Below are 13,742 nucleotides of genomic sequence, written 5' to 3' on the forward strand. Positions count from 1 at the left end.
ATGTTCCCTCGCTATTTGAGGGCGGAGAGCAATAGCCTGGTCAGAAATTAAATAGTCAACAAGATGTGCACATCTAATAATTATTGCAGAGCTTGTATTTAGTTAGGCCAAATAACTTAAATAATATCCAACTCAACCGGGCCTGGGGAACCGATCGACTTTAACAAGCAAAGAAAATTTTACTCTAGAAAAACAATGCCCATATGTTCTCCCCCGGTGTGAAATCCGTTAGCTATTCAGGAAGTAGGAGTAGGTAGGCTATCGCTATTCCAATAATTACTGCTTGTTTTACAGGTGAAGTAAGAGGAACAGGTTGTCTGCGTAGGAAAATAAATAGTAGTATTCATTCAGGTGTACTACGGAAGGGAAGACGAAGCATCTTCACTCTCATTCCACCTTAAACAGCGAGTGTCTATGATCACTTGGGCAACGCTTTCAAAACTCACATCCCTCCTCCTACCCTTAGAAACCTGAGCTTGCAGAAAAACAAATTCCACAAATAGCGATACATTTTCTAGATGTTCATGTCCAGGCTACACACGTGGTTCTAATCAATCCAGACAGACACCAGCCAGAGACACGGGGCTCAGGGACACACCCGTTGGCCCAGAGATGCAGCACGGAGGCTCTACATGCTAAAATTCCTTGTAAGAATCTAACGGATGATTTTGTTTTATTTTTAATTTTTTAATTGTAATTTTTTAAAAAATTAGAGCATTACAAAGCCGTTGGCTGGACTGAAGCGAGAGCACAGCGGGTAGAGCATTTGCCTTGCATGCGGCCGACCCGGATTCTATTCCTCCATCCCTCTTAGAGAGCCTGGCAAGCTACCAAGAGTATCTTGCCTGCACGGCAGAGCCTGGCAAGCTACCCATGGCGTATTCGGTATGCCAAAAACAGTAACAACAAGTCTTACAATGAAGATGTTACTGGTGCCCGCTCAAGCAAATCGATGAATAACGGATGACAGTGCTACAGTGCAATGCTACAAAGCTGTTCATGATCAGATTTCAGTCATACAGTGCTGATGGACGGTTTTGATTCAGATGTCTGGACTAGCTCTATCTACCAGTCACCTCAATGCCATATTGTTGGAGCAATAACACAGCAGGCAAGGTACTTGGGTTTGATCCCCAGCATCCCAGAGGGTCTCTCAGCCCCACCATGAGTGATCCCTGAGCATGGAGACAAGAGGAAGCCCTGAGCATGGCCAGGTGTGGTCCCAAAAATAAAGACCAAAGAACCAATAAAAGATGAACAAAAAGCTCGAAAGACTCACTAATAAAAGAGATCACTTTGGATTTGAAAGCCTGAAATCCTTTTTCTGGGCTTTATGCCGGGGCAGTTCTACTCCTCGTTCAGGCTGTCAGCCTCTGACCACAGCCCTGCACACTTTCCTTTGTCGACTCCCTGCCACTTCATCTATAACATCCAACATTTCACCCATACCCAAAGGTAATCTGAAAAGTCTCTGGTTCTTAAGAAGAATTACTTGTCTTGACCTCCCATTAACACAACCTTCCTCACTTTGCCAGAGCCACCTTCTAGGAAATTGGAATCCGTGTCAAGTTCCAGCAATTTTTTTTCTAGGCTGCTGCCAAACAGACTTCCATTTCCCCTCTGATGCTTGGGGCCTACAGGACGAGGCGGGACGTGAATTTTAAATTTTTGAATTTCTGTTCTTCTCTTTCTCAGCAGATGATATTCCTAACTGGAGCCGAATTGTGTATCAAGCAGGTGCATGATTAGTCTTCTAGAGTTTGCAAATTCTAGAATCCTGATTTAAAGGCATTGCCTCTATTCCTTTTGTTGATGCTGTTGTCTGTCTGTTTGGGGATCACACCCTGAAGTGATCAGGGCTTACTCCTGGTTTTGAGCGCAGGGATCTCTCCTGGCAGGGCTAGAGATGGAACCCAGGTTGGCTACGGCCAGGTAAATGTTCTAATCACTGTACTATCTATCTGGCCTTGTCATGGCCCAATTCTCTGTTTATAGCTTTGAATAGAAAGTCTTTCTTATGTTGATCATGAACTGAAGTAAAGCATATAAAAACCCGCCTCTAACACGTGGTCCCTGACCCCTGCATTCAAAGGTCACTCTAAGCCTTGAACTAGTTTCCAGTCCTTAGACGGGGTACCATGTGATGTTCGCATTGTTTTGCATGCCCCGTGCCCTGCAGAATGGCTGACACATAATCATTTGCAAAGATGAACGTCCACTCGCAAATGACTGTGTTCACCAGTGATTCCCAGATCTGACTAAATAAAGAAGAGGGTCTTCTATGGTGGGTGACCACGCAGCCCAGATGCCCGTTCCTCAGCTCTTAGGTCTGCACATCAATCTGAGGCTGCTTTGCCACACGGAGGGGCCTTGGGCTGAGAGAAGCGAAGATCTGAACTTGTATTTCAGCAAGTCTTGTCCTCTTTTAAGAATGAGATTTTGAAAGCTGCTTCCTAACACACAAGGCTGACCCCCCTGGGACAGCTCCTCGTATCACGTGCCCGTGAGCTGCTCTTAAGGCAGGCTGATGGACAGACAGGGGCCAGCCTGGACGGGAGAGTCCTACAGCCCAGGCGAGTTGCCGAAACCCTTCCCGTCCTCGGCCAGTCTCTGCTACGGCTACACGGTGGTGGGGAAGCCGGAACCGGGCGCGGGAAGCCCCTGCCGGAGAGATGATCAAACCCTGCTCATTTGGACGGGGTCAGGGACCGAAGGCTTTAATTTTGCAGATACGGAAACGGAGGTACAGAGGGATTGAGTGGTGAGCCTGGGCAGTGTCCTCGTCCTTTGGGGACAAACCAGAGAAAAGAAAGTGAAATGAAGCAGATGCCCAAGTGGACCCCATGGCTCTCCGCTGACCTTCACAAGGCACGTGACCCCCCGAGGGACCCCAGGCCAACGACAACAGGCAAAGGAAACAGAAGGGAGGTCTGGGAGGGGGACAGTCCTCTCCCCTCCCGGTCCCACAGCCCTGCAGTGGCCCATGGCTTTCCTGGGAGCACAGTAAGCAGAGCGGAGACAGTGAGTGCCCTGATGGGGCCCCAGTCCTCCCTGGCTGGCTTTTACCCCCTTTCCAATTCCACCTGCAGGAATGGTGGACCTATCCTGTTGCCAGAAACTCAGGAGCACATTCCTGAGAGTACAGTAACATCGGGGTGGGAGAGGGAGTGAGCAGGGAAGCTTGGAGCTGACCTGGGTTCACCCTGACTCCACACAGGGCCCGCCTGTCCCCACCAGGAGTGACCCCTGGGCACGGAGCGAGGCCTCGCCCTGGGCACAATGGGTGTGGCCACAGGGCGTATCTGTCGCGGACAGAGAAAGCTACATGCACACAGGCCCATTCTGCATGGCCACAGCGGGGCCAGCAGGAAGATGAGCCTCTGCCTGCCAGGCCCGGGTCAGCACTGTCCCCGCCGGGGGCTAGCGCCTACCTGCTTAACTGCAGGATAACTTGGTCTCCAGTGCAAACTTCCACATTTTCCAAATTTCCCCCAACCCTCACGCTGCCTGCAAAATGGACGCTCAGTTGTGCTTCCTGGGGGGAGTGTGGGGGGATGCGGTAACGCCCGGAGACTGGCCGCGGGGCTCACTCCAACTCTCGGCGCCACGCGCTCACAGAGAGGAGGCCGAGGGCGAGGATTTATCTTCTGGTCCCCATGAGCAGGGCGGCCCCAGGACGGGACCCGAGTGGAGTGGTCGTCACCCCGAGCTCTGAAAGCAGAGATGGCCAGTAGCAGAAGGCCCAGGAACAAGTAGGGAAAATAATTCCACGACACCCACGGAAAGTCCCCTGTGAGATGCTTCGGGAATCATCAGAACCTGCAGATCCCTGACTCGCACGGGGACGGCATTCTGAGCGGCAGGTGACACAGCAGCACCGGGGCTGTGATGAGGACAACGAGGAAAGAAGTGGACTGAGGGCGGCCAGGGAGGGCAGGGGCCAGCCCACGGGGTCAGAGCTCCAGCAAAGGGGGCAGCATCCCCCTTTCTGGCTCGAAACACCCCACACACCAGGCACACACACACACGCGCACAGATATCCAGAGACTGAATGACTAAATGCGCCCGCACACACATGCACACGTACACACACATGCACAGATATTCAGGCACTGAATGCCTAAAGGTGCACACACATACACACACATACACACACACATACACACAGATATCCAGGCACTGAATGACTAAATGCGCCCACACACACATACTTGCATGCACACATACACACACACAGATATCGAGGCACTGAATGACTAAATGCGTGTGCACGTGCGCACACACAGAAACACACAGACACACAAAGACACACACAGAGATATCCAGGGACTGAATGACTAAAGCCGCCTGCACACACATGCACGCGCGCACACACCTCCCCCCCCAGAGATATCCAGGCACTGAATGAGTAAAGGCGCCCGCCCGCACACAAACGCACACATAACTCCACTGGCTCGATCTCGAGCCTGCCTCCACTGCTCAGCAGCGCACCCTCGGGTCCTGCTGGCCTTGCCCCTCTGCTCCATCTCACCCCGCCCCAGTGCTCCAGTCCACCCAGGCCTCGCTTCCTGCTAGGGAAGCCCCTGGAAAGCCGGCAGCACACCCCAGGCCTCAGGGCTGCGTGTTAGAGCTGCCTCCTGACTCCCGCTCGCAGCCAGCGCACCCGCTGCCCATCCGAACATGGGCCTTGCTGACCTGTGGGTGAGAAGGCTAGCGGCCCAAAAACAGCCTCTGGGGCAGCTGGCTAGAGGTGAAGAGCAAATAACACTACTACTAATAATGATGATAATAATAATAATAATAATGATAGCACTGCAGCACTGTCATCCTGTTCATTAATTTCCAAGCAGGCACCAGTAACGTCTCCATTGTGAGACTTGTTGTTACTGTTTTTGGCATATTGAATATGCCACAAGGAGCTTGCCAGGCTCTGCATATATGGGTGGGATAGTCTTGGTAGCTCTCTGAGAGGGACAGAAGAATCGAACCCGGGTCCGCTGCGTGCAAGGCAAACACCCTACCAGCTGTGCTATTGCTCCAGTAATAATAATAATAATAATAATAAGAAGAAGAAGAAGAAGAAGAAGAAGAAGAAGAAATGAAAAAGAAAAGCAAAAAATCTAAACCAGGAAATAAACAAAGCAGGCAGGGTCTGGCCGCGGGCAGGGGGCAGTGGACAGCTAAGCCACGGCAAAATCTAAGGCCTCCCCGTCCCGAGCGGAGCAGCTTGACCGGGGCTTGGCAAGGGTCCCTGCCTCCTGCCCACTCTGGGCCCGGGCACACGCAGCTTTCCCCGCTGATCGCTGTTGCCCCCTTTTTGTCGCCTGAAAGAACCTAGCCGGCCAGCTGGGCCAGCAACAGAGGGTCAAGATCTCGGTCTAGGTTGCTCGCGAGCTTGGCCATGACGGCTGAGGAGGAAGCATGGCTGCCATATGGCATGTGCTTCGTATGATAACATATACAGCATCGGAGTGTATGTTATTCACGGAGTATATTGGAGCACTGTTCGGCCTGGTGTACTCCTTCATGCGGGCGTGCTCTCTGGTGCCAGAGTCCTGGTGAAGTGCTCAGTGAGGGAACAGGAACCAGCCAGCACCGCCTGTGTGCAGCAGATGCAACCAGAAGCTTCCGGAGCCACCAGGAAATAAAGGGGGTGGGGCGATGAGCACTTTTTTATTTCCAACGAGGAAATGCACAGTTCCTGCTGAATTCCACTTACCCACACACTAAGCAAGCCCCTAGTGAGGAAACGCAGGGGCTTCCCCACAGAGACCCCGGAACAGGCCAGCGTTGCAAACGGAGCCAAACTCCCAGCGTGGCTGAGCTGCAGAGGGAGCTTCCCGCAAACAGCCGGGGACGCCAGGAGCAGCACCCACCTCTCTCAGGACCGGGTGACCCAGAGGCCGCCCCGCCACCAAGGCTGAATTTCTCCGTCTCTCCTGCTCCCCTCTAGCCCGATGGCTCCTGATCACTGCGTAAGTGCTCCGGATAACGGGGCGCGATTCCATTCTACTTCCACAGCACCGCCGAATTATACTTAGCCGCGCAACGCCGAGGAGAGTCCCTCTCCCAGAAATGCCGAGGAGAGGCCCTCTCCCAGAAACGCCGAGGAGAGGCCCTCTCCCAGACACTCGATTAGTGCTGATGAAAATGACCAGAAACTGATTCAGAAGAGCATGGGAGCTTGAAATGGACTGTGGTCGAGAAAACTCAGGCCAGCCGCTCGTGACGTTCGTGAAAGTGACTCAGAGGCTGGGATGCAGTGGATCACGGGGCTGGCACTGCCAAGCCTGGGGGGCACCCCCCAGCCCGCAGCAGGATTGTTGCGAACCCGCAGTGGGGATTCGCAGGAGGCACAAAGGCAGGACCCACCTGTTTTTTGTTTTTTGGTTTTTTTTTGCTTTTTGGGTCACACCCAGCGATGCTCAGGGGTTACTCCTGGCTCTGCACTCAGGAATTACTCCTGGCAGTGCTTGGGGGACCATATGGGATGCCGGGGATCGAACCCGGGTCGGCCGCGTGCAAGGCAAACGCCCTACCCACTGTGCTATCGCTCAGGCCCCAGGACCCACCTTTGAAATGCAACAATCCTGCAGCGAACCAAGAGTTAAAATTACTGTTCACTTTTTGTTTGGGGCCTTCAGCCAGCTGTGCTCAATGTTCTGGGGACCAAACCCGGGTGAGCACAGGAAGGCAAGTGCCTTACCTAGCCCTGGAACTATCTCTCCAGTCCCTAAAGTTTTTAATCCTTTTATAGAAATAAGAGCTAGGACTACCGGAAGTCATGGACTAAACTAGACTTTTCTTCCCCGAGGAAGTAGCATGCCTTTTCTTGAAAAGTACTAATATATCACTGTGGTTAGTCCTACCAGAGTAATTATGAAGTGGGAGAACTTCCAGAGGGATTCTTCTTCTGTTTTGTTCTCTTTGAGGGCATGCGGGGTGGTGCTCCATGGAACCTTACCAGACACAGCTCTGTCTCAGGGTCACACCCTGAGGTGTTGGGGACCAGGGGGTGTCAGAAATTGAAATCACCATGCAAAGCATACACTCGACCCACGGAGCACTCTCGCTAGCCCTGGAGTTTACTTTTATAGCCACATGTGCTGGGTTTTAATTACACTTCCGTTCGTCACATGGAGGAGGAAGCTGATGAGACAGAAGTGGGTGATTTGATTCACGGAAGACATCGATGGCTCAGCTGCTGTGCCTCCCAGGAGTGTGTGTGTTGACACAGCCCCATCACACAGCAAACACTGTGGGCTGCCCTAGGAGGAATGGATCGCTTGGGTCCCTGAGAAGGAATTTTGTCCTTTCTTTCTTGTTAAAGTAGAACTTTCATGGAACTACAAACACATGAGATCACATAAGTAATATAGACCACGGAATCCTACTTGTCGGTGGACAATGAAAATGCATAGAGGCCAGAGAGATAGCTCAGTGGTCTGGAATGTGAGCTAGCAGGTGGGACACCTGGATTTAATCTGCCACGTGAAGATTTCCTGAACTTTCTGAAGATTCCCAGGACTGGCCTCAGAGCACAGAGCTGGGCGTAGCCCCTTAAAACCACCAGGTACGGTCTAAATTTAATCATCATCATCATCATCATCATCATCATCATCATCATCATCATCATCATCATCATCATCATCATCATCATCCCGTTGATCGTCGAATTTCTCGAGCGGTCTCAGTAACGTCTCCACTCCTCCTAGCCCTGAGATTTTAGCAGCCTCTCTTTACTCATCCTTCCAATGATGCCACATTAGAGGCTCTTTCAGGGTCAGGGGAATGAGACCCATCAATTACTGGTTTTGGCATATGAATACACCATGGGGAGTTTTCCAGGCTCTCCCATGTGGGCAGGAAACTCTCAGTAGCTTGCCAGGTTCTCCCAGAGGGAAAAGTAGGCTATAAATTTATTAATTAAAAAAATACAATAGAATTTACAGGGCTGGAGACTTGGCATAGTGGGCCGGGCCTTATACATGGCGAATGTGGGTTTGACACACAGCACCGCATAGGGTGAGGCTGATCACACTTCACGTGTGATCCCTGAGTACAGGATCAGGTGTAAGCTCTGAGGACAGACAGGCATTAACTCAAAACAATACCAAGAAAAATAGGATTAATAAATCCTATCTTCTTTGTGTGTTCTTTATCACTTGTATCACTTGTCATCCCTTGAGCTTCGATTTGCTCGAGGGGGCGCCAGTAATGTCTCCATTCATCCCTGTTGTGTGCTAGTGTAGCCCAGTGATATCGGCTCGCTCCAGGAACAGGAAGAGCTTTTGTTATAAAGAAAATATTTTGTAGAACATGTAGGTAAGTCACAGAAGTTTAGAGAAAACTGAGGTATCAGTGAGTCTCTAGTTAAACAGTCGAGCAACAGAAGGCTAGAACAACCAGGCTCTCTACAGCCAGGGGGTGTCTGAAGTGGGCAGACTCCAGCTTTCTCCTGACTGGCCGCGGGCCATAGAGCAGGCCATATAGAATGGAGAGGCCACCTCCTACTCGGCTGAGCTTCAGGGACTGAGTGTCAGGAAATAAGCAGTGAGGAGGCCCCTATGACAGAAGATGAAATCATCTGATTTGTCACTATGTGGATGGGCCGAGAGGGTACTAGGTTGAGTGAATTCAGTCAGGAGAAGGAGAGATGCAGAATGATCACTCTCATGTGGGACATAAAGAAACACCATAAGGGGATTCGGACTGGAGTGATAGCACAGTGGGTAGGGTGTTTGCCTTGTACACAGCCAACCCGGGTTCGATTCCTCCGCCCCTCTAAGAGCCCAGCAAACTACCGAGAGAATCCCACCCACAAGGCAGAGCCTGGCAAGTTACCAGTGGTGTATTCGATATGCCAAAAACAGTAACAAGTCTCACAATGGAGATGTTACTGGTGCCCGCTCCAGCAAATCGATGAATAATGGGACAACAGTGCTACAGTGCTACAGAACATAATTACAAACACCCAATGGCTACAGAACGTGAGAACCAGCCTGTTGAATTGACTCAACATCTTGGGGGAGAGAAGGACAGGGGCACTTCCAGTGGTGGAACGGTACCGGTGGGGTGTGGTGCTTGGACAGGGTCCACCACCAACCACCATGAACAGCACTGAAAATGATAGTGCCTCAAGCAAAACTATAAAGTCATCTGCTACTCTCATCTGACCATTTTCCTTAATACTTAGGCTAGAACAATAACTCCAGAAGTCAAAATTGTAATGTTTAGAGAAAAAAACTACTACCAAGTACAATACATTGTGTATTTGGTGTCAGGAAAACTATCTTCGTTTAAATTTTCATTTGCCAAGGGAGGGGGCACTGGGTTTGGGCCACACCCAGTGGTGCCCAGGGTTTACTCCCGGGTATTTGCTCAGGGATCACTCCTGGCAGTGCTTGGGGAACCACATGTGGTGCCAGGAATGTGAAAACCAAGTAGGCTGCATGCAAGGCAAGCTCCCTACCCATCATATTATTGCACTGGCTGCCAGATTTTCATTTCTGCATTGGCTCATCCCAACAACACATCAGGCAGGGGTCTAGGTGTTCTAGGTGTTGGGAATAAATGGCTGTAAAAAAAAAAAAGCAAAACAAAAATAAAAACACCAAAGTAACAGGAAAACCAAACCCATGCTCCTGCTTTCTGGAGTTTTCATTCCAGCTTTCTGGAATTTTTATTCTAGCAGTTGCATAGGCCAGCAGGATGCAGGATTCCACTCCAGAGAGGGAAGGCGAAGGGTGCATTTCTGGCAATGAGCATCCACCTTCTCTCACCCATGGACAGGCAGCCATCTGGGAAATACGGCAGGGCCAAGACAGCAGACACACCGCCCGGATACAGCAAGGTACCCGCCAAGTGCCTCAGGGTGCCCCTGCACCCCGCACCTCACGGACCGCGCATTCAATAGCCACGACATTTTTTTCTTTTTAAATGTAGGAGCACCGCTATTTATTCAGTCATTGATTAAGCTGATTGAATGGGGCATGAACTCCACATTATTTTCTTCTTAATTTTTTAATTTTATAAGTTAGTTCACGATGTGAGATTACCTTCAATATCCAAACACCCATCCCACCACCACGACACCTTTCCACCACCAAATTTGGGATGTTTCCATCCCAAGCCCCAAGCCCTGTCCCAAAACACAACTGAAATAGAATATTCCGTATTGTCTGTTATGAAGAACTGCCGAACACGCTTACAAAAAAAGTGCTCATATAGGAAACTGTGAAGATCGTTCTATTTTGGCAGAGGCCATTAAGACATTCTACAGGATATCACTAACATGTTGTTAAAGTTTGGGTGATGTGAGCTTCGGTATATATGTCTGAAAATATGTACGTATGCATATATATATATGTATATATATATATATATTTCCCGGTATAATTTTTCAGACAAAGGAGGAGCCGGGGTGGTAAGCAAGGAAGGGGGTGTATGTGTGGGAGGGGGGGACAGGAGCTGATCCTGAGGCCTGTCACTCACTGCAGGCCTTTGACTCTCCCCACAGAGAGCAGTACCACAGGACGAATGACACGTTCACAAGATTTCTCTGGCAGTTATCAAGAAGCGATCATTACAGTCATTCATTCACAGTTATCTGGGGAAAACCCTTGATCCTTCCTTCAACTCAGGTAGGAGGGTCCAATCTACAAGTTAATGCACCACGTGAGCTCCACTGTGCCTTCCCGCCCCAGACCAGGCCTTCATTAAAGCAATTACGGCTGCTGGATGTCACACTGTCTCCTCAGCACACTTACCCAGCCCCTGGGCCCCTGGGGTGCTCCTTTCCATTCCTGCCAGGGCGGATCCTGCCACATTCAGTACAGGGGGGAGGGAAGATGTGCTGAATACTAGGCATCCTGAGAGCGAAGAAGCATCCAAGAGCCAGACAATGGAGCTAACCAGAATGTACAGGAGAACAGGCTACCTGGAGGACCCCAGGCACAAATCTTCATCCCGACGCCACTCCAGAGAGAAGTTTTAGGTCAGAATTATTAGAGTTCGACAACATGACAGTCTTATCAGCCAAGTCTAACCAAATCAGAAACTGTCTGGATAAGTAGGCTCTTCAAACAATGGGCATGGCTTTCCTGACTGTGTTCATAAAAATCATGAGGAACATAGGTGAGAAAGCAAGAAAGGCGCAACCTGGCATTTGGAAATCCTCAGAACACACATTTCCTCCCATCACGCCTTGCTGAACTCTTACGTTCTAGAATTCTCAGGAATCCATTTAGTATTTCTTTGGTGACAGCCACATGATGTAAATATCTAGACTAAAAAATAAATATAGTTGAATTTCCTTCCCATATAGAATATTTCTACTGGCAATGGGGAATAATGTGTAATATAATTTGTGCATTTGTAAGTTTAAGCTATGTGGACCATATGCACATAATGTATCTTATGATTTGGAGACTCACTGTTGCTTTCACTCACTGCACTTATGTTCTACAGAGTGTGAGTACTTAGATATTATAATTCTAAAGTGCAGTTTCATAGGTATTTATCATTTTTTCTAGACAGCACCATTAAATAGCTATCAGTGTGTGAAAAACACTTTCAAGGGTCAACTTTATCTTAAGTTACTATTCTGAACCTGTATCGCTGAGATTTCCTTTCATTCCTCAAAACTAGATTTCTTACCCTGAACATATATAACATAAACTTAGATTAAACGAACTAAAATGAAATACTTATTCAATATGCCAAAAACAGTAACAACAAGTCTCACAAGGAAGATATTACTGGTGCCCACTCGAGCAGATCAATTAAGAAGTACACCCAAAGTATGTGAGAGAATAACTTTTAGATAGAACAAAACCAAATCCATGCCATGCGATTAAATGTGACGTTGTTTCTGATAAAAACAATTTCTTTACATTAATATGATCTTTATTTATCCTTAGCAGCCAAATTATATTCATCCAAACTTAAATTTTATTAATCACAGAAAACTTTTATCCTGTGATGATAATCATCAAGGAGAAAATCCCCTGGTGTAAATGTTATTACCCATTTGAAATACACTACGAGAAAACTCTAGACTTTTGTGGGCATTTTGCTCACAATTCTAGAAAGATACAGTGATCTTACAAAGATAGGCAATTCCCAATATGCCATTCCCAACTTGCAGAAGCTAGAGCTTTCTGAAATCTGTTTGTTTCTTTAATCTCTGAAGTATTACAAATATTTTCTTAACAGATGAACTCGATGAAGTTACTGTAAATTTTGGCCAATAACTCCCAATGAGCCACAGGACAAAAGGCAAGCTATAAACACCTGTAAGGCAAAAGTTACCTATACTTAAGGGAAGTGTCTCGTCCATACCTAAACCATTTTGAATAACTGACATGAGCAATTGTTACATTCTTTTTTTTTTATAATGTAGGAGCACTGCTATTTATTTAATTGTCACATTCTTGTTTCAATAACAGGCCAACACTGAGAACTAGACACCAATGCAAGAAAGAAAAAGCAATGTAACAAGTTAGCTGTCCAATACATTGAATTTTTAAAGTTACTTTGCATAGTGAAGCTGATCAAATGTTATTTTTTCCTGTGTTCACCATCTGTGAATAATTTCTTCAAGACGAGGTTATGCATTTTACTTTTTTTACAAAACAGAAAAAGAACACCACAATTTCTAAGTCCACATTCAATTACTCTCGACCGAATTCTCAATTAGGATGACCTAATTAACTGGGACTGCAAAAGAACCCTAACTGGATTCAAATTAATCAACAGCACATCAAGTTTTACTAGAAGACAAACCCTGCGCTGTCAGAACAGCTCCTGGAGGAGGGCGGGGTGCACAGATCCTCCCAACTACTTTCTCTTCCACGAGACATTTGGCTTTGACAAGCCCAACGACGAATACCCGGAATAAACTGACGGAGAAACAAGCAGAAGGTCAGAAATCAAACCCAGCCATGTTCTCTGCACCTCACCCTCCACTTGCAGTCTTTGAAAACTTTAGCTCTAGCCAGGTCTAAAGCCTGCAGTCACGGAGCACTCATCTGCAAAGCAAATCAATCCTGACCGTTAGCGTGATGTCTTTTACCTTCCGCAATGAGGGATCCTCAGAGACGTCCAACCCTGAGTCAGGGCCCACGAGCCACCAGGATGCGGCTGACTCCCGCCTCCTCCCAGAGCTGCACAGGCAATTCCAGCCGTTCTCCGCACCTGCTCCTCCCCACCGGCGCCCAGGCCAAAAGGGACCCCGGCAGTGCAAAAATCACACCCAGCGACACGGAGGAACAGTCCAGAAGAAGTCTGGAGGCCTAAGGATGAGAGTTGAATTTCTGCTCTCAGAGGCAAACCGAGCAAGAGAGAGCAAAGGCAGCCGAGAGACTCGGAGCAGTGGTTGCCTTCTTAAGAGCTGAGAGAATAGAGTTCGGGCGGGCACAAAGGTCGCCATGGTAACAGTGAATTTAGACCCCCTTCGGCATTATTTATGCAACATTTCATCACAAAAGGACCCTCCCACTAGCCTGCCTAGCAAATTCTAGTTTCTCTTCCATTGCTTTGCCCTCGATTTGTATCTGGATTTTTTAGCCCTCTGTACCTCGACATTAGAAAATAAACAGAAATCCCACAGCCTCATAAAATTATCCTTCGCTGAAGCTCGACTTTTGTTTCCTTGGTGACTTCAAAGGCAAGAGAGTCAAAGGGTTTAGAGTTCCCAGTCAAAGCTAGACTACTTTTATTCCGAATGACGAGTGTTTGAC

At 48.4% G+C, this 13,742-nt stretch overlaps 1 protein-coding gene across 8 annotated transcripts in view; it reads right to left on the reverse strand.

Annotated features, from left to right (window-relative positions):
- CTNND2 (catenin delta 2) overlaps nucleotides 1-13,742 on the reverse strand; it is a 902,659-nt gene that overhangs the window by 572,760 nt on the left and 316,157 nt on the right. Inside the window, exon 1 of one of the 8 annotated variants that reach the window (XM_055141808.1) lies at nucleotides 13,076-13,291. The exons of the other annotated variants lie outside the window; for them this stretch is intronic. The gene's annotated coding sequence lies outside the window, so the exon portion shown is untranslated. Of the gene's footprint in view, nucleotides 1-13,075; nucleotides 13,292-13,742 lie in introns of those variants that run through there. 8 annotated transcript variants of the gene reach the window in all.

The sequence above is a fragment of the Sorex araneus genome, chromosome 1 (genome assembly GCF_027595985.1).
Source record: "Sorex araneus isolate mSorAra2 chromosome 1, mSorAra2.pri, whole genome shotgun sequence".
Classification (NCBI taxonomy): domain Eukaryota; kingdom Metazoa; phylum Chordata; class Mammalia; order Eulipotyphla; family Soricidae; genus Sorex; species Sorex araneus.